Here is a 20,612-nt window from a genome sequence, read left to right as displayed (position 1 = left end):
ATGGAGAATCCATTAAGCTCTCACTGATCTGTCTTACAAAGCAATGAGATAGTCAGTCATTCAGACCAAATAATCCAAACCAAAATGATGATAAAATGAGTTTTCTTACCCAGCGATGACTAACTTCTTGACCATCTCTAAATTCCAAGCCCACCTGAACCAATCAGTCGATCTCATTTATTGAGCACTTATTGTGTGCACAGCACTGTACTAAGTGCTTGGGAGAGTACAATATAACAGAGTTGGTAGACACATTACCTCCCCATAAGAAGCTTACCAACCCAGTGATAAGAGAGAGAATGCAAGACTGAGTCAATTAATTAGGGAAACGAAACATTTCATAAAGAGTATTCTCTAGGTGGGAAGCAGTGTGGCCTAGTGGAAAAAGTCCAGGCCTGGGAGTCACAGGATCTGGGTTCTAATCCTGGCTCTGCCATTTGTCTGCTGTGGGACCTTGGGCAAGCCACTTAACTTCTCTGTATCTCAGTTTCCTTGGCTGTAAAGTGGGAATTCAATACCTTTTCACTCTTCTACGTAGACTTTGAGCCCCATGTCAGGCAGGGACTGTGTCTAACCTGATTGTTCATCTTGTATCTACCCCACTGCTTAACAAACACCACCAAGAAATCACATCTCATCCAGGAGGCCTTCCCTGATTGATTTCTAGTTTGCCACCTTAGGTACCCAATTGCTATTTCCCCACTTCCACATCACCTAAGCTCTTAAGCATTCACAACTTCTTCTTAGCATTTATTTTCATATCTTTATACAATATTTCTTTTTCCTAGCTGTAAGTTATTTTTATGTCTATCTCACCCTCTATATTGTAAGCTCCTAGAGGGCAGGCATCATGTTTACTACTTCTATTGTACACTCCCAAGTGCTTAATTAAGTGATTTGTAGGCACTTAATAAATACAACTGATTGATTGATGTCCATATAAATAAATGATTTGGATAATTTAATTCAGAAAACTTTGGCTTCTATTATTCACATGTTTTAGAGAAGAGTGGATTTTGTTGGTCTGAAATAACTAGATAATTGAGGCATATCGAATGCCTATTTTGACGTCAACTCTCCAAAAAATTTGATAATACAAGCCTCTCCTTAAAAATGCCAACCGTTTACAAGTCCCCAAAGTGTAAATTTGATCCCTTGAACAATTTCCCAAAATACTGGGACCAATATTATCGAGTAAAAGTTCCTAGTAGGAACATGATGGTCAGAGATGAGGGATTGAGAAAGGCACCGGGCAAACCACTGTCACTGTAATCAATTCCTTTGTGCAGGTTCTTGGTCCTGAAGTCTCATCTGTAATTCTGAATGGGAAATTCCATCAGAAGTAAAGAGAAAAGGCAAAGAGCAAACTCTGGACTTAAAAATGGGGAAAAATCTTTATCCCTGCCATACATGAGCAGAACAGATCAGGCAAAAACTCCTCACCGTTGGCTTCAAGGCTCTCCATCACCTCGCCCCCTCCTACCTCACCTCCCTTCTCTCCTTCTACAGCCCAGCCCACACACTCTGCTCCTCTGCCGCTAATCTCCTCATTGTGCCTCGTTCTTGCCTGTCCTGCTGTCGGCCCCCAGCCCATGTCATCCCCCTGGCCTGGAATGCCCTCCCTCTGCACATCCGCCAAGCTAGCTCTCTTCCTCCCGTCAAAGCCCTACTGAGAGCTCACCTCCTCCAGGAGGCCTTCCCAGACTGAGCCCCCCTCCTTCTTCTCCCCCTCCTCCCTCCTCCCCCTCCCCATCCCCCCGCCTTACTTCCTTCCCCTCCCCACAGCACCTGTATATATGTATATATGTTTATATTTATTACTCTATTTTATTTGTACATATTTATTCTATTTTATTTTGTTAATATGTTTTGTTTTGTTGTCTGTCTCCCCCTTCTAGACTGTGAGCCCGCTGTTGGGTAGGGACCGTCTCTATATGTTGCCAACTTGTGCTTCCCAAGTCCTTAGTACAGTGCTCTGCACACAGTAAGCACTCAATAAATACGATTGAATGAATGAATGAACAGAAGTATTTATAAACGCTCTAGACCAGGGGTTAGAAGCCTGTGACTCTTGAACCAGACATAGCTCTGAAACCAGGGCTCTCAAGCAGAGGTATCCACTTTGTAGGCAAACTCAGAACCATGAGTGGGAATCAAGATGGTGGCTCCATGTACTGGCTTCTGCCTGCAGGATGAAGTGGCCCCACACAGGGATCTGGGGTCTCCGCTGACTTCATTGGATGGCAGAACCAGCTGGGGCTGTGCTCATGCCCTCCTCGCCACCAGCTGTGCAAGGAGCAGAGGTGCCAAAGTGGGCTATCCAAAGTGTACAGGGGCAGGGGGATGCCTTAATCCCTCTTCTCCCACAAATTCTGGGGGTTCTGCACACCAGCACAACAGCAGTTAGCTGAAAACTGAGAGTCGGTCAATCAATCATATTTATTTAATACTTACTATGTGCGGAGCATGGTACTAAGCACTTGGGAGAGTACGATCTAATGGAGTTGGTAGACATATTCTCTGATCACAATGTGTTTAGAGTCTACAGGGTAAGACAGACATCAATATAAGGATGTGGGCTCTAATCCTGGCTCCATCACTTTGCTGTGTGACCTTGGACAAGCTACTTAACTTTTCTGTGCTTCAGTTACCTCATCTGTAAAATTGGCATTAAGACTGAGACCCACATGGGACAACCTGATCACCTTGTATCTGCCCCAGCACTTAGAACAGTGCTTGGCACAGAGTAAGTGCTTAACAAGTACCATTATTATTATTATTATTATTGAATCAAATATGGATGTATACATAAGTGCTGTAGGGCTGAGGGACGGCTGAATAAAGGGTGGAAATCCAAATGTAAGGATGACACAGAAGGGAGTGGGAGAAGAGGAAGTGAAGGCTTAATCAGGGAAGGCCTCTTGGAGTCAGAGGATCTGGGTTCTAATCCCAGATCTGCCATTGCCTGCTTTATGATCTTGAGCAAGTTGCTTACCTTCTCTGTGCCTCAGTTTCCTCATCTGTAAAATTGGGATTCAACATCTGCTCTCCTTCTTACTTTGACTGTGAGTTCCATGTGAGACAGGGACTGTATCTGACTTGATTAGCCTGTTTCTACCCCAGTGCTTAGAAAACTCCTGGACACATAGTCAGTGCTTAATAAATACCCAAATTATCATTATTAACTAATCAAAGGTTTCATTTGATTTGGCTCTTCTGAACAAAAAGATTACAGACTGCCACCACCCTCCCCTGCCCCACCCCACCCCGCCCCGCTTTTAAACAATTATAGTTCTCAAAGAGTCCAGAGGGAGCAATGGCTCAAAGTTGTTTTCTCCCTTCCAATGGATGATGAGAGCCAAACCCTACACTCTCTTCAACCTTCAGAGTGATGGGATGGTGGTTATGATAATCTGGACTTTCCTAGCTGACTTTACTAACCTGGAGATGTGTAGAGTCAAAAGACCAGAACTAGTTTTCTTTTTTTAGTCTTATCCTTTACTCTTGAATGGTTAAGATTGGCCTATTACCCTTTATCTGTCCTCCCCCATTCAGACTGAGAAGGAGTGTGGCCTAGTGGAAAGAGCAAAGGCCTAGGAATAAGAGAATTTGGGTTTTAATCCCAGCTCTGTCACTTGTCTGCTGTGACCTTAGTCAAGTCATTTAACTTCCGTGTGCCTCCGTTTCCTCATCTGTTAAATGGGGATTCAATGCCTGTTCTCCCTCCTACTTCTTCTGTGAGTTCCATATGGGACCTGGTTATCTTGTATCTACCCTAGCTCTTTGTACAGTGCTTGATGGATTGAATGAATAATAACATCTTAAATATCACAATTATTATTATCATCATTATTATTATTAGTCCTCTGAGGTTCAGAAACCATGTCTTAATTAATAAGCATGTATACATTCCACTTAGTATAGTGGTTCACATTTTGTAAGTGTTTCAAAGATGTTATGATTTACTAGTTGACTTTCAAAGGAGATATGAGGGTAAATATATGGCTAGGAAAATTCAAGATAAAGTATATTTTGTATGATATTGTTTGCACCTTGAATTTCTACTGTACTTGTAATTTTGTGTAAAATGTATATTATTTCACATGAGCAATTCCTCAGAATAAAATTTCCATCATATTTATTTTTTAGGATCCTTCACAGAATTTTTTTAGCATCTAACAACAATGGAAAAGCTCATTGCTTTCCACTTAGGGGTAATGGGCTCTCCACTTACTTTGGTAGGGAAAAGAACTATTCAAAATAAATACATATTTCTCCTGCTGAATAACTTCAATGTTTGAAGGTTTCCAAGAATTATAAATGACTGTTTAAACTGATTTGCCATCTAAATCAAGTCTTTCAAATTTGTTATAATAAACTTTTGGTCTCCTTGACAGGTTTTATAGCTTTGTAAAAGACTCACCTTGTTTGGAATTATATATCAACCTGTTCTATCTGAATGGATTAAATCTGTTTTTAGGGGCTGTTGATATATTTTGGTTTGCTTTTCACTAGGATCCATTATTCATTGAAATCAGATTTCCATGGACAGTCTGGATTTCTTATTTGGGCATCATTTAAATTAAAAAATAATATGGGAACCTATATTCTTTTCTTCCATTATGTAGAGATGATAGGTGTTCTTTGGAGATTTAGATTGGATAATCCCCTATTTTGAGGGCAAAACACAGAAGGATCTTGGACAATTAGAGCACCTTAGAGAAATCTGCTTCGCAGTGACAAATAGGGAAAATACATATGCCAAAGGAGACCATTTCAAACATGAGTTTACATTATTTTCCACAGGTTTTACCAAAGAATGCATGGGTTACTAAGTGGAGCAATAGCAGTCCATTGGCAGTACTTTAAATGTCTATGTCTCCTGGACTCAAGTGGCATTTCAGGAATCTTGTGCATTCACTCCACTAAACAATTGTATTATTATTATTATTATATTAACATTAATAATAATGATGATAATAATTCCGCACCACCACCTGTCATACTATCCCCTCAGCAACTTCAGTACTCATATATTTAACTATTTATTGGTTATTGACTTATTCACTTCTATTTATTATTTATGCTTATTCTCACATTCTTTTAACTAGTGTATATACACTGATTTATGTCTGCTTGTCTTCAATCATAAACTCCATGGGTACAAGAATTGCAGTCCATATGTTGAATATATGTTTTCCAGGTCCCTAAAACAGTGTTCTACACACAGTAAACACTCAATAAATGTTGTTGATGATGATGATGATGACAATAATGATGATGGATTTATGGTGCAAACAAAAGATGCAATCTTTATCTGCAGTATGATGCTGAGAAAAAAAGTTTAATCTTTGTCCAACCAGTCAAGCTGACCCAGCACTGTATTACTTCCATTCACATTATGAGAAGAAATTGACATCATCCATTTCTTCTTATTCCGTAGGTATAAAAGTTTTAAAATACTGACTCAATTAATCAATCAATCAATCATATTTATTGAGTGCTTACTGTGTGCAGAGCACTGTACTAAGCGCTTGGGAAGTACCAGTTGACTCCCTAAACTAAACATAAAACTGTCTAGTTCAGATGGATGGACCTTGCTCTACATGCTTATATTTGTCTGGAAGAATGGAATGACCAGGCTCCACCATTAAAATTCTGCTTTCTAAACCCTTCTGAACTATTTTCCTTCATCTCATTCTGAAAAAAAGAACTCTTCAATGATAGGTCACTATTGGAAAACAACTGAAATTAAGGTGTCATTTTTCTTAAAGACCAATTTGCCCTTTTGATTGAGTTGGAAATTTGCATTTCTAGTCCATGAAGTTTTAGGAAAAATAGATGTTTCATCTTTCCTCTTTTCTGCACTTCTGCACCATTTCTTGACCCTGAAAAGTATCCATTCATCTAATCAACTTACTGAAACGTTTCTGTCACTTCTTCCTGCTAGCCACAATGGAACTTTCATAACACACAAACCATCCTCATTTTTCACAAAATGTTCACTCTGAACTATTGAGTTAATACCTCTCTCCACTTGTCTCCTTTCCATATTCTTCAATAGTAATTGTGGTGATCCCACAAATCAGCGTGGCTCAGTGGAAAGAGCACGGGCTTTGGAGTCAAAAGTCATGGGTTTAAATCCCAGCTCCGCCAATTGTCAGCTGTGTGACTTTTGGCAAGTCACTTCACTGCTCTGGGCCTCAGTTCCCTCATCTGGAAAATGGGGATTAAGACTGTGAGACCCCCGTGGGACAACAGGATCACTTTGTAACCTCCCCAGTGCTTAGAACAGTGCTTTGCACATAGTAAGCACTTAATAAATGCCAGTATTAATATTATTATTATTAATGACTGTTTGTGAGCCTGCAAACAACAAGGAAGAGACTTTGCGAAGGCACTGATGGGCGCTACCTGAGACAGGTGATTGCGGGCCTTTCCAGGTGGAGCATGGAGGAAGGCATGACTTTCTCTCCCTGTTCTACATGGTAACGGGCCTGGACCAATAAATGACTGCATGTAGTGCCACAGCTGCGACGCCTAAGGCAGATAAAAGGTGGTCTCTTTGGATGGCAAAGGGGCACTTTGAGGCAGGCAGAGGGCAGACAGGCAGGCAGGCAGAGGGCAGGTGGGCAGAGGGCAGGCAGAGAAGCAGCACAGAGGCATGCTGAGATGCAGGGAGAATCAATCAATCAATCATATTTATTGAGTGCTTACAGTGTGCAGAGCACTGTACTAAGTGCTTGGGAAGTACAAGTTGGCAACATATAGAGATGGTCCCTACCCAACAGTAGGCTCACAGTCTAGAAGGGGGAGACAGAGAACAAAACCAAACATATTAACAAAATAAAATAAATAGAATAGATATGTACAAGTAAAATAAATAAATAGAGTAATAAATATGTACAAACATATATACATATATACAGGTGCTGTGGGGAAGGGAAGGAGGTAAGGCGGGGGGGATGGAGGGGGAAGGAAGCAAGCATTGGAGCAGCAGAAGCAGCAGGAAAGCAGCACTGGAAAGCAGCAGATGACAGCAGCACTTTAATTCATTCATTCATTCAATCGTATTTATTGAGTGCTTACTGTGTGCAGAGCACTGTACTAAGTGCTTGGGAAGTACAAGGTGGCAACATATAGAGATGGTTCCTACCCAATAGCAGGCTCACAGTCTAGAAGGGGGAGACAGACAACAAAACAAAACATATTAACAAAATAAAATAGAGTAAATATGTACAAGTAAAGAAAATAGAGTAATCAATATGTACAAACATATATACATATATACAGGCGCTGTGGGGAGGGGAAGGAGGTAAGGCGGGGGAGATGGGGAGAGGGAGGAGTGGGGGAGGAAGCAGAAAGAAGAAGCATTGGCAGAAAGGGCTCCTTTGACCATAGACTGATGTTGGGTCCTTGGAGGAGTGAGTAAGTGAGTGTGTGTGTGTGTGTGTGTGTGTGTGTGTGTGTGTGTGTGTGTGTGTCACTCCCTTGCATATTGGTAAAACTAAGAAAAAAACTTTACACATTAACCTTGGTGATCAGAGATGTGGTTTGACTTCTACTACGTGTCACTGAGGCTCCCCTGGTCCAGGAAGGTCCTGGTTGGTACAACCCAGGGGCTTGTGACAGTAATAACAATAGTAGTCCATACACATCACACCTCTAACACCAACCTTCCTACTGTAATTCCATCTTGTCTTTCTCGCCACCAAACCCTTGCCCCCATCGTCCCTTTGGACTAGAGCTTCTTCCCCCTTCATATCAGACCACCACTCTCCTCATCTTCAAAGCAATAATAATAATAGTAATAATGATATTTGTTAAAGTGCTTACTGTGTGTCAGTTCCTGTACTGGGGTAGGTACAAGATAATCAGGTGCTACATGGAGCTCACAGGTTAAGTAGGAGGGATCTGTCCCAGCACTTGGATCTATACCTTTTGGGCATTTGGTATTCACCCCACCCTCAGTCCTGCAGCACATATCTGTGAATTACTTACTTATATTAATGTTTGTCTCCCTTCTTGACTGTAAGCTTGTTGTAGGCAGGGACTGTGTTCTGCCAACTGTGTTGTATTATATTTTTGTTTTGTTGTCTGTCTCCCCCTTCTAGACTGTAAGCCCATTGTTGAGTAGGGACCATCTCTATATGTTGCCAATTTGTACTTCCCAAGCACTTAGTACAGTGCTCTGCACACAGTAAGTGCTCAATAAATATGAATGAACAGATGAATACTCTCCCAAGTGCTTAGTCCAATGCTCTACACACAGTAAGCACTCAATAAATACCACTGAGGGAGAATAAGTACTGAATCCCCATTTTGCAGGTGAGGAAACTGAGGCACAGAGAAATTAGGTGATTAGGTGATTAATTGGTATTTGTTAAGTTCTTACTAGTAAAGGGCTCTGCACATAGAATTGCCCAAGGTCACACAGCAGGTAAATGGCAGAGCTAGGCTTAGGATCCAGATCCCCTGACTCCCAGGCTCATGTTCTTTGAGAAGCAGTGTGGCTTAGTGGAAAGAGTATGGGTTTAAGAGTCAGAGGTCATGGGTTCTAATTCCTATTCTGCTGCTTGTCTGCTGTGTGACTTTGGGCAAGACACTTAACTTCTGTGGGTCTCAGTTACCTCATCTGTAAAATGGGGATTAAGACTATTAGCCCCATGTGGGACAACCTGATTACCTTGTATTCCCCCCAGCGCTTAGAACAGTGCTTGGCACATAGTAAGCGCTTAACAAATGTCATTATTATTATTATTATTACTACCACTAATCACATCTCCAAGCGGCCTTCCCTAACTAAGCCCTAACTTCTGCATCACCTAAGTATTTGGATTGCTCCCCTCAAACACTTTAATCTTCACCTCTTCCCCAGCCCCACAACACTTGCGTACATTTGCCGACTTATACTTCCCAAGCACTTAGTACAGTGCTCTGCACACAGTAAGTGCTCAATAAATACGATTGAATGAATGACTGAATGAATATCCATTTATAATGTATGTCTGTCTCCCCTTGTATCTGTAAGGTCCTTGTGGGCAGGGATTGTCTATAACTATTCTTTTGTTTTGTACTCTCCCAAGCAATTAGTAATACAGTGATCTGCACATAGTAAGCCCTCAATAAATATGATTGATTTGTTGATTAATTGGTATTTGTTAAGTTCTTACTAGTAAAGGGCTCTGCACATAGTAAGCACTCAATAAATGCCATTGATGTGTCAAGCACTAGGGTAGATACAATACAATCAGATCAGATACAGTCTCTATCTCACACAGGGCTCATAGTCTGAGGGGAGGGAGAATAGGAATTGAATCCCCATTTTACAGATGAGGAATTTGAGGCACAGAGAAATGAAGTGACTTGCCTGAGGACACACAGCAAATAAGTGGCAGAGCCAGGTCCAAACCCCGTTTCCTGACTCGCAGTCCTGTGCTCTTTCCACTAGACAAACGCAATTAATCTGTTGCTTACATTTGCTTACATTTGAATTACAGGGATGACAGATTGAGATGAATTGGCTAAAATCTAAATTCCCCATCCTCATAAGGGATCAAATATACTATTTGCCTGTAATACTACATATTGATCCTCTATATTTTACTCTGGAAACTGGGATGGAGAAGGGATAGATCATAAGTGTACATATACATGCCTTTCACACCCTGATCATCATTTGGGAAATCCTCCCTGCTACCATGGGATAGGTGGTTATTATTCACCTTAGAAATTGTTGTAAAAAATGGGACATGGGGCAAACATGGGTTGGAAAGAGTCACCCATTACCTAGATTTTTGGCTTCTAAAAACTATAAGCTCCTCAAGGACAGGGATTGTATTTTTGATTCCTGTGGTTTACTCCCAAGAACATAGTATAGTGCACTAAACCCAGATGGAAAGAACAAATGAGCTTCTATCCCAAGACTTCAGGACTGAGAATCTGCAGAGAGGAATTGATAATAGTGCCATTGTTTTGAGCAGCATCCCACACATTCTGTCTTCCCTACCAGTCATGTTACCATTGAGACATGTAGTGCAACAAGCAAGTAGGCAGGCAGGGGTGCAGCATGTTGCAATGGTCATGGACTGTCTTTCCTCCGTGTTAGCCATATACAAGTAAATCTGGGACTCAGCCCAGGTCTCATGATTCTCAGAGCAGTGGGAATCCACGTTGACCTCTTGGCTCTATTGACACTTCATCTCTCCCTACTCTTAGAAAATGCTATCTCATTTTGGTTTCATGGACATAGAATACCCTATCAGGCAGCCAGGCAGTTGTATTTATTGAGTGCTTACTGTGTGCAAAGCACTGTTCTAAGTGCATGGTTGACACTTCATCTCTCCCTACTCTTAGAAAATGCTATCTCATTTTGGTTTCATGGACATAGAATACCCTTGCCAGTCAGCCAGGCAGTTGTATTTATTGAGTGCTTACTGTGTGCAAAGCACTGTTCTAAGCGCATGGGAGAGTACAATGTAACAATAATCAGACTCATTCCTGTCCACAATGAGCTCATTGTAGAGGGGGACAGACATTAATATAAATGGTTCTACTCTTAGTTCTCTGACAACTCTTTCTAAGTCTCTTCTTTTGCCTCTCATCCTTTAATTATGTATGTCCCACGGGGCTTTATTCTAGATCTATTATTTTACTCACTTTCTTGGCTTGAGCTACCATCTCTGAGTGGATGACTCCCAAATTTACCTCATCATACCCTACCTCTCTCCTGCTATACAATTTGACATAACCTCCTGCCTGCAAGACAATTCTGCATAGATGCCCTGCTGGGCACCTTGAACTGACCATGTTTAAAACTGAACTTGTAGTAATAGGGTGCAACTTAACATACTTGAGAAACAGTGTGGCCTAGTGGAAAGAGCAGAGGCCAGGGAGTTAGCGGGACCTTGGTTTTAATCTTGGCTTCTCCGTTTGTCCGCTCTATGACCTTAGGTAAGTCACTTAACCTCTATGCCTCAGTTACCTCATCTGTAAACTGTGAGCCCCATGTAGGACAGGAACTGTGTCAAACCTAATTTGCTTGTTTCTACCCCAGTGTTTAGTACAGTATCTGGCGCTTAACCAATACCATCAGAAAGAAATGTATAAAACAGGGTTACTGCTCTGGGGACCCTACTACTGAGACAGACAAATTTGAAATACCAATTATATACACTAAATTACAGATATGTCCACAAGTACCGTGAAGATTTGTCCTCCACAAGGCTTCTGTGATCAGTGTAATGGAGGGACAGCCAGGGAAGTCTTTGTACAGACCATGTGTTTGAGTGGATTTTGAAAGAGGAAAAGAAGATGGTTTGGTGAAGCTGAGGGAGGTTTGGTATGGTATTTGTTAAGCACTTTCTTTGTGCAAGGCACTGTACTACGTGCTGGGGTGCATACAAGCAAATTGGGTTGGATACAGTCCCTTTTCCACATGGGACTCACAGTATCAATTCCCATTTTACAGATGAGGTAACTGAGGCACAGAGAAGTTAAGTGACATGCCCAAGGACTAATGGCAGACAAGTGGCAGAGCCGGGAATAAAACCCATGATCTTCTGACTCCCAAGCCAGTGCTCTATCCACTATACCATGCTGCTTCTCTGTACCCTTTAAGCACTTGATATTCACCCCACCTTCAGTCCCACAGCACTTACGCACTTGTCTGTAATTTATTTTAGTGTCTGTTTCCTCCTCTCGACTGTAAGCTGCTTATGAGCAGGGAACATGTCTACCAACTCTATTGTATTGTACTCTCTCAAGTCCGTAGTACAGTGTTATTCACACAGTAAATTCTCAATAAATACCATTGATTGATTGATTTGTTGATTGCCCCAAGTTACAGACAATGGTTACTAAAATCCTTTTAACTGTATAAAGCCCCTGGGGTGGCAGGGAAGTGTGGGGAGGGATAAAATTCATTTTCATTTATCAATAAGGTCGGGACAGGTGGAAAGGTGTAGCAGGAAGAGACTTTCCATTTCTAAAAATGAATAAGGAAGAAACATTGACCAAAAATAGGCATTGTTAAAAATGGGTCCGTCTTAAGGATTCTGGGAGAGAGAATGGGGCCAAGTACCAGAGCAGCCAGAAATGTGCTAAGGGAGGAAGAAAATCAAAATTGGAAGTAACTAAACATCATATTAAAACAAGTGATTGAGAAAATCTAAACTGAAAGGCAATTGTAGCGTTGCCAATCTGAAAGTACAGTGGATGTTCTGGTGTAGAAATATGGGTGTCCTTTAGCAGATAAATATAAAAATGCACAATAGGCAAAGACTAGAGACTGACAATAATTCCACACTACAGAATTAGAAGCTTCAGGTCAGTCTTGGAAAAGTACAAATCTCACCAGAAGGCTTGAGGCAAGGATGGTGTGGAATTAAGTTTATTAGGATATGGGACAGAGAAAATTCTCAAGAATTTACAAGTGAGAAATCATGCGTCATCTAAGAAAGGTGATAGGATGGAGAATAGTGCTGGGGAGCCCATTCTCAAATGAATACATTGGCAGACATTTGAGTTGGCATGCTAGTTCAGTATCCATTTTAGGTCCTGCCAAACCTTACATATTCCTGACCTCAATCTGCTATACAGATCTTTTTCCTGATCTCAGAATGAGAAAGTACCAAAAAGGAGGGGTAGGAGGAAGAATGGAGGGAGGCGAAGGGGAAGAGAGACCTTGAGACTGTGTCTCTCTTCTCTCAAATGTCTATGCCAATGTTCTGTACATAGTAAGTGCACACTGAATTAATTTATCTCTCTGTTGTGCTGTCACAGGTCACTCTACTCCTCTACTACTTCCACCGTTGTTGTTGTCTTCACTGGGCTGTGATGTCAGACTAGAGGCTGACCTTGGCCCCAGTCCTTACGTTGGTGGAGGTAGGAGGCCGATGATGGTGTCCATTGGAAAATAGTGTGGTTGTTGAGCAGATGATGCCTCTGGGTGGCAGTGGCTTCCTCTGCTGTTTCCCCCAACAGATCTGGAGTGGTAGTAATAGTATTTATTAACTGCTTATTATGAACAGAGCACTGTATTAGGTGCTGGGAGAGAATACACAGTTACGAATTACATATGGTCCCTGTCCTTAGGGGGTGGGGCATAATCTAGGATAGTAGAGTCTGAAAAAATCACTCTAGCCACATTTCAGGTGGCAGATTGGCATTTAGAATTCCTTGACCATCCTGCCCAAATTTGATTAACTTGTCATTTACATTACACACTTCCACACACATGTTTTCACAGCATACCAAACTTTGAAGGTGCATTAGGAAATGGAGCTACACCTAAAGCAGTTAATGCTCAGACTCTATAGGGCACCTTAGACTATAGACTGTAAGCTCATTGTGGGCAGGGAACATATCTACCAACTCTGTTGCATTGTACTCTCCCAAGCTCATAATATGTGCTCCGCACACATTAAGTGCTCAATAAATATCATTGATTCATTGAAAGAACACTTTGTGATTTGCACTTGGAAACAAATAGTTAACCAGTCCCAATTACTCAGCATTACTGTAAAGGGTTCCCCATGACTCAAACCTAAAATGTTGCAATCTGTCCCAGTTGAAGTCTCTGAGTGTGGTCCCTAGCTCAGCTAGATGAGGAGATGGCATGGAGGAGGAACTCCCTGGGGTTGCCCAGCCTGCAGGGTGAAGAGTGGAGGAGGTGGGAAGCCTGAAATGCCACAGTTGATACTGTGGTGAGTAACTGTTTGGCAAGGGAGAATAAATACATAAGTCACGGTGCACTCAAACTGTTCAAAGAGCTTTTCCTCTACAGGGAAAATGGAGTCTTCATGGCCCCAGGGCTTTGTCAATGGGCTTCACTGCTTGGAAAGCATTCTTGGGGTGGATGCCAATTTGCCACCTGCAATGTGGCCAAAGTGATCTTTTAAAATTCTACTATCCTAGATTATGCCCCACCCCCTAAGGACAGGGACTGTATGTAATTTCTACCCGTTTATTCTCTCCCAGCACCTAATACAGTGCTCTATCCATAGTACGCAGTTGACAAATACTATGGCTACTACTCCAGATCTACTGGGGGAAACATGAAGCTCTAGAACTCGAGAGCTGTTTTACCAGAAAGAAAACAAAGTTGATCTCAATCCTGGGCTCTGGATAAGGGTAGTAGGTTGCTGTCTGTCTCATAAAAGTGTGAGACTGAAGAATCCACCGCAGCCCCTTTTGACCTTATGAATGCACTGTTGTTTCCAAGTTCCCTCCTCCTAGTCCTTAACCTCTTTTCAAAGCTGCCTGACAGCCAGATAGAAGCACTCCCAACTAATGGTTAGTCCTGCTGTTCTCTCCTTCCTCTCTTTCCCTCCCAAAGGTTCTCTCCTTGTTCTTTTGGATTTATATCAGAAGGTAATTTTCCCTTGCTTTGCCTCTGCTTTGGGTTCATTTACATAATGGAACTCTGCTCTTCTAGAAGTGCCAGAGGGCTACAGAAATGTGGCATAGAAGAACAGAGTGAAACCTGACTGAAGCTCTACTTTATGCAATACTCAGTTCCCTGGCTTTCATCCCTTCAAGAGATGTTTAGAACTGGAACGGCTAGCTAGAGTGTTTTTGTTCACCTCTATGCAGTGGGTTTGTGTTATGTTCTCTTTTCGGGTAGAAGTGCATCTTGAGAAATTCAGGGCAAAAACCACATTAGGCAAATTGTGGGTCCAATTAAATGAAAGTTTCTGCAACTACTGACTAAATCAGTGAGTCGGCTCTTTATCAAATACTCCCTTGGAATCTGTCTTTAAAACAACTACCAACAGGGAGATTTGAGCAATTGGCTGTTTTGAGTGTACTTACTGCCTTAAAAGACCCTCTATGTGCAAGCAAACTTGGACTTTTTCTTTCATTAACAGTTTCTGAATATGGTAAAATAAAGCAAAACCTATCTTTTCTATTAAAACTCTGTAATAAAATATATCCGGCAGATGCAATCAGGCCCCGAGGTAACTTAACTATAACTGTTATAAAAGTTCTTGAGACTAAATTAGCCTTACTATTTGACTCAGCATTTCACAAGGTAATACCCAAACATCTATTTAGGTATTATTAAAAACCCTTGAGAACACTATAATCTCATTCATGTGAATTTTAAAAGAACTGAAAATGTCTGGAGAAAGAAATTCTGAATATGATAAATCTATTTTCTCATGTAATTGTGTACTCCACACAAAGGTCATAGAGGTTAAAATTAGTAAATAAAGCCTCACAAAAACAAAGCACGAGTCTGTATGGTTACTTTACAAGAGAAAATAACCCAAGCCTTCATCTTCTGACCTAAGAACATTGCATTGTTCTTGTAACCACAGGTTCCTTTGTGTTACCCTACCTCCATTTCTCTGAAAACCTTTCTAAGAACGATTTAGACCTAAGGGATTAAGGAGCACAGAGAATTTTGCAAAAAAAAAGCCTCATGGTGCCTAAACGGTTTTTATCAACAAAATGCTCAATGCCGTTTATAAACCCAGTAGTCAGAGTTGTTCTTTTCTCAGTGAATTTATCTGCCTGAAATTAGAATGATCAAAGTGGGTGGGGGATGGAAATACATTTAGAGGAGGGTTGGTGACATTTTATTATCTTCAGAACTTCTTTTGCCCTAGTTGGAGATGTTTTAATAGAATTATGTAATTACACACCTATGTAATCAGTCAAAATACTATTATAGAAATTTCTTCTGAAATTTACAAGCACCAATTGAAAAAAAATGTATCTAGGATTCATGAGTGTGACGTTTTGTTTACACTCTCATCTTAGGAATGCCTGTAAGATTTTATCACAGACAAAAAAGAAACCTTATGCCTTTCCTAGAATTGTGATGGTCCCTTTCAGAATATGGAATTTACTTGATCATGGTGAAGTTCATAAGAATTGAAGAGACTTAAATCACAGCCTAAAAGTGAAAAACATACTAAATTCCAAGAGTATCATCATTGTTTTCCTATTTCCTTTTTCTATCATCTGGGTTTAATGAGAGCTACCTAAAATTAATGTTTTTTTTTACCAATATTGTCAAATCCATTATTTTAAGGGCATTGTTCTTGAGGTTTGAATTCCAAAGTCCCAGTTTTGGTGACTGATGCTTTAACCGAATCAGAGCATGCATGGATTATGTATATGAATTCCTTCGTTGTCAGGCTAGTGGCTCTCTGGACCATAAATTATAGACAAGCACTTACATCATTGAGACTTCTTCCACTGACTTCTAAATCCAGCTGAACAACTACTCTCTAGGTTATTCTTGATAAATCTATTAAGAAGGCACATTTCAAGTCACAAATTTCTGGTAAAGTGAGTCCATGATGAAAATATAATTAGATTTGAGCTGTTCATCGTCTCACACCAACCATAAATATCAAATAGCTGCTTTTCCCAGCTCTCTTTAGTCTGCACCTCCATATTTAAGTTGACAGCTGCTCTACTATCTGCAAATGAAATACCCAATTTGAGAGACAATTTATTCTGTTGGGCTTCAACCATAGAGAATCCATTAGAATTATCCTTGGTGTGATGCCCATGAAAGCTAATTTAATTCTTCCTCTCAAGTTCTTCAGTATTGTTTCATCTTGACTCTGAGGCTGGGTACTGGTAATTTGACTTTTCAAGTTAACCAAATGATAAATTCCTTTTCATATAGCTTTAAATAGAAAGGGTTGACACTGAACATATCAATGCTGCCAACAACTCTTGAATATTCAATGATTGAATAATCCAGGCTTTGGGGTCTCCTGCTTCCCAACTTTCAGCAGTCTTGCCCCAACAGACAGAAGGTAGATCAAATCGCTTAAAAACTTCAGCTTTCTTAGTAGCTCTTCCAAAGTCTTGATAAGATATGATGAGGATAATAAATGGTTCAAAGGGTGTTCACCTTTGAATTGGTGTTCACCAAATCCCATAACAATATGTTAGGAGGCACCCACTGTAGCTTGAAGGTAGTAAATTGAGAAAAAACAAAAAAGGAAATCTTCCCTCAGCATGTGGTAAACAGAGAAGCAGCGTGGCTTAGCAGAAAGAGCACAGGCTTGGGAGTCAGGGGTCATGGGTTCTAATCTGGCTCTGCCACTTATCAACAGTGTGACTTTGGGCAAGTCACTTAACTTCTCTGTGCCTCAGTTATCCCATCTATAAAATGGGGATTAAGACTGTGAGCCCCATATGGGACAACCTGATTGCCTTGTATCTACCCCAGTGCTTAGAACAGTAAGCACTTAACAAATACCATAATTATTATTAGTATTATAAAATTTACCACTGGAAGTGATGCAGGTAAAGGTTCAGGAGGGTTTGGATGAATTGATCACTGAGTGAGGATGGAATCTCCCATCCAAGATGTTTGAGTCTGTGCCATCTCTTCTAGGGTCTAGGATATTCTGCGGCCTACATGGAGGACAAGACACGAGCCACAGAGCCAACCAGAGACCACACCCTCTGGCTGTTCTGCAGCAATCGGCGTAGTGTATAGGGCATGAACCTGGGAGACAGAAGGACCTGGGTTCTAATTCTGAGTCCACCACATGTCTGCTGTGTGATCTTGGGCAAGTCACAACTTCTCTGTGCCTGTTCCCTCATCTGTAAAATGGGGAATAAGAGTGTGAGCTCCATGTGGGACAGGGACTGTGTCCAACCTGATTAGCTTGTATCCATCCCAGCACTCAGAACATAACACATAGTAAGCACTTAACAAGTACCACTATTATTATTATTATTACTTGAAGTTGCCTTTCTTTCCCCTAGTGTGTTAAATGTAATTGTACTTGTATGAACTACCCATAATGGAAGGATTTTATACTACAGAATAAGGAAATTTCTCCTTTGGAGCAGTGACAAAGGGACTGTTAGGAATGTTAGAGGTAATCTGCCGCTAATCTCCTCACCGTGCCTCGTTCTTGCCTGTCCCGCCATCGACCCCCGGCCCACGTCATCCCCCTGGCCTGGAATGCCCTCCCTCCCCACATCTGCCAAGCTGAGGCCCTACTGAGAGCTCACCTCCTCCAGGAGGCCTTCCCAGACTGAGCCCCCTCCTTCCTCTCTGCATCCCCCCTGCCTTACCTCCTTCTCTTCTCCACAGCACCTGTATATATGTATATATGTTTGTACATATTTATTACTCCATTTATTTGTTTTACTTGTACATATCTATTCTATTTATTTTATTTTGTTAATATGTTTGGTTTTGTTCTCTGTCTCCCCCTTCTAGACTGTGAGCCCACTGTTGGGTAGGGACCGTCTCTGTATGTTGCCAACTTGTACTTCCCAAGCGCTTAGTACAGTGCTCTGAACACAGTACGCACTCAAAAAATGCAATTGATTGATTGATTGACTGTGGTCATCTAGACTGTAAGAGCCTTGTGGGCAGGGAATATGTCTATCAACTCTATTTTATATTATACTCTCCCAACCACTTAATATGGTGCTCTGCACCCAATAAGCACTCAGTAAATATGGTTCACTGATTGTACAGATGGCTAGCAGGACAACCATCACACTGTTCCTCTAAGACGCCTATTGCCACTGTCAGAGACAGACTACACCAGACGGGCCAATAGGCTGAGTCAGTGTTAGTGTTTCTGTGTTCTAATCAATTAGTTTTATTGAGTGCTTACTGTGTGTACAACACTTTACTAAGTGCTAGGAAGAGTACAATATAATAGTGTTGGTATATGTGAATACTGCCCACAAGGAGTTTACAGTTTAGAGGGAGTTTGGGCTTCATACTGGACTTCATGCGGCTAACACAGCAGCCAAACTCACTGCTTTAGTCCTGCTATATACCACCATGCTAAAGGGAATCCTACCTTTTCAAAGGGGAGGAAGGGGGCAGCAAGAGTTACTTTTAAAATCACCTGCCTCAGCCTAGAGGATAATCACTACACCTGCAAGTAGTGATTAACACAAATAGGGGCTAATCAATGCCCTGCCCCAAAGCTCTTCCTCATCAAGCACTTAGTACAGTGCTCTGCACACAGTAAGCACTCAATAAATATGATTGAATGAATCAGAAAGTACCTTATTAATTCTTCTTTTGGGAAGAAAGACCTGATAGTGTGAATAGAGAGGGGGAAAGTATGTTTGTTGTTAGAGTGATAGATGTGTGCTTACTAATCGGGGTGCTGCCCTCCGGAAGAAAGAGGAGCAAGTACCCCACCCCTTTTGCTCCCCATCTCAGCCCTCAGTGGCCTTGGCTTTCCGGAGTTTAACTTATAACGACTCTCATACCTGGTACTGTACCACAATTATTAGTCCTCTAGACTGTACACTCCTTGTGGGCAGCGATTGAGTCTACCAACTCCATTATATTGTAATCTCCCAAATGCTTAGTAGTGCTCTGCACACAGTAAGGGCTCAGTAAATACCATTGCTTGAAGAACAAGCCACAGGGTGAAGGGTGGTGGTGGGGGAGAGGTGTGACAGGAAACACCTGTCTTCCTGATTCCTGCTCTCTCCTTCCTCCCTCCCTCCTCACCGCCCTCCCCCTCAGCCAATTAGCATCTAGGCTTTAGGTCTTTGTTGTTGAGGTTGCCTGCGGTTCCCATACATTTCTGTAGCTTTTCTGGCTGGTGGCATTGTAATGACTTCACTGAAGTTCACGAGATGGGGTAAGTACTTAAGAGCTTAGAGGGGTTGGTCAGAGGACACAGCTTATGAGTGTGTCATAAAGCAATTCTTTCAACCCCTGAGGTTTAGTCCAAGAAGGTCACTCAAGGATGCCCAGGAACCAACCAGTTGTAGGTTAGCAAAGGTGCACTCTTCTGTGTATCTGTTTCATTAATGTGAGGAGGGATGGGCTTAGCACAAATGGGGTGGAGGGGTGTCTCATTTTGAGAGTCAACTGTGAGGCATGAGAAAGTGAATGGGTTGTGGGGGGGCTATGGGGGTGGCACTATGGAGGTGAAGGGGAGATGACTCACAGGTGAGATTTTTAAATAGGTTTTCTGCATGAAGAAAGATATCTCTTAAAGTCCCTTATTCAGGGGCCCAGACCTCCTACGATGTCAGGAAGGTTTCGTTGGTGAGAATGATGGAACAAAATACTAGGAACAATTTAAGATTAGTCATGACCACAAGTCAAAGTGCAGGGAGCTTTGTCTTCTATTGAAGTTTCATGTGTGAATCTGATTTTGGGAAAAAAAAAACTTACCTTATTTCTCTGTTCAAGAAACTTTGTCGTTGTTATCATAATAATGTGCAACCTCTGCTACTGTTAAGGTATTTTCACTATATGCAATAAAATAAAAGACATAGGATCTGTTTGTTACTCTTTAATAAGATGACAGATGGCAAAGATAATAAAACACAGAAAATAAGATCAAATAGGAAGGTCCAGCACAACAGATGACTGGAGGGAAATACAATAATGGTCTTTACATAGATAAAGGGCTCTGGCACAAGATGACCAATTCTTCTCTATATCTAAGGGGAAATGGACTTACACTATAAATATTTTTTGGATAGAGAAAATGAAGAATTTCTGATGAGATGTCAAATACTGGAATATGTTCTTAACATAGGTTATGGAACATTTGTTTTGGGGAGGTCCTACAAATAAGAGAGGTTTTTAACCCTTCTGGAGCATCTTAGGTCCTACTTGAAAGGGCTGTGTT

This window comes from Tachyglossus aculeatus, chromosome X1 (assembly GCF_015852505.1).
Source record: "Tachyglossus aculeatus isolate mTacAcu1 chromosome X1, mTacAcu1.pri, whole genome shotgun sequence".
Lineage (NCBI taxonomy): Eukaryota > Metazoa > Chordata > Mammalia > Monotremata > Tachyglossidae > Tachyglossus > Tachyglossus aculeatus.
This window is presented reverse-complemented; position numbering follows the sequence as displayed.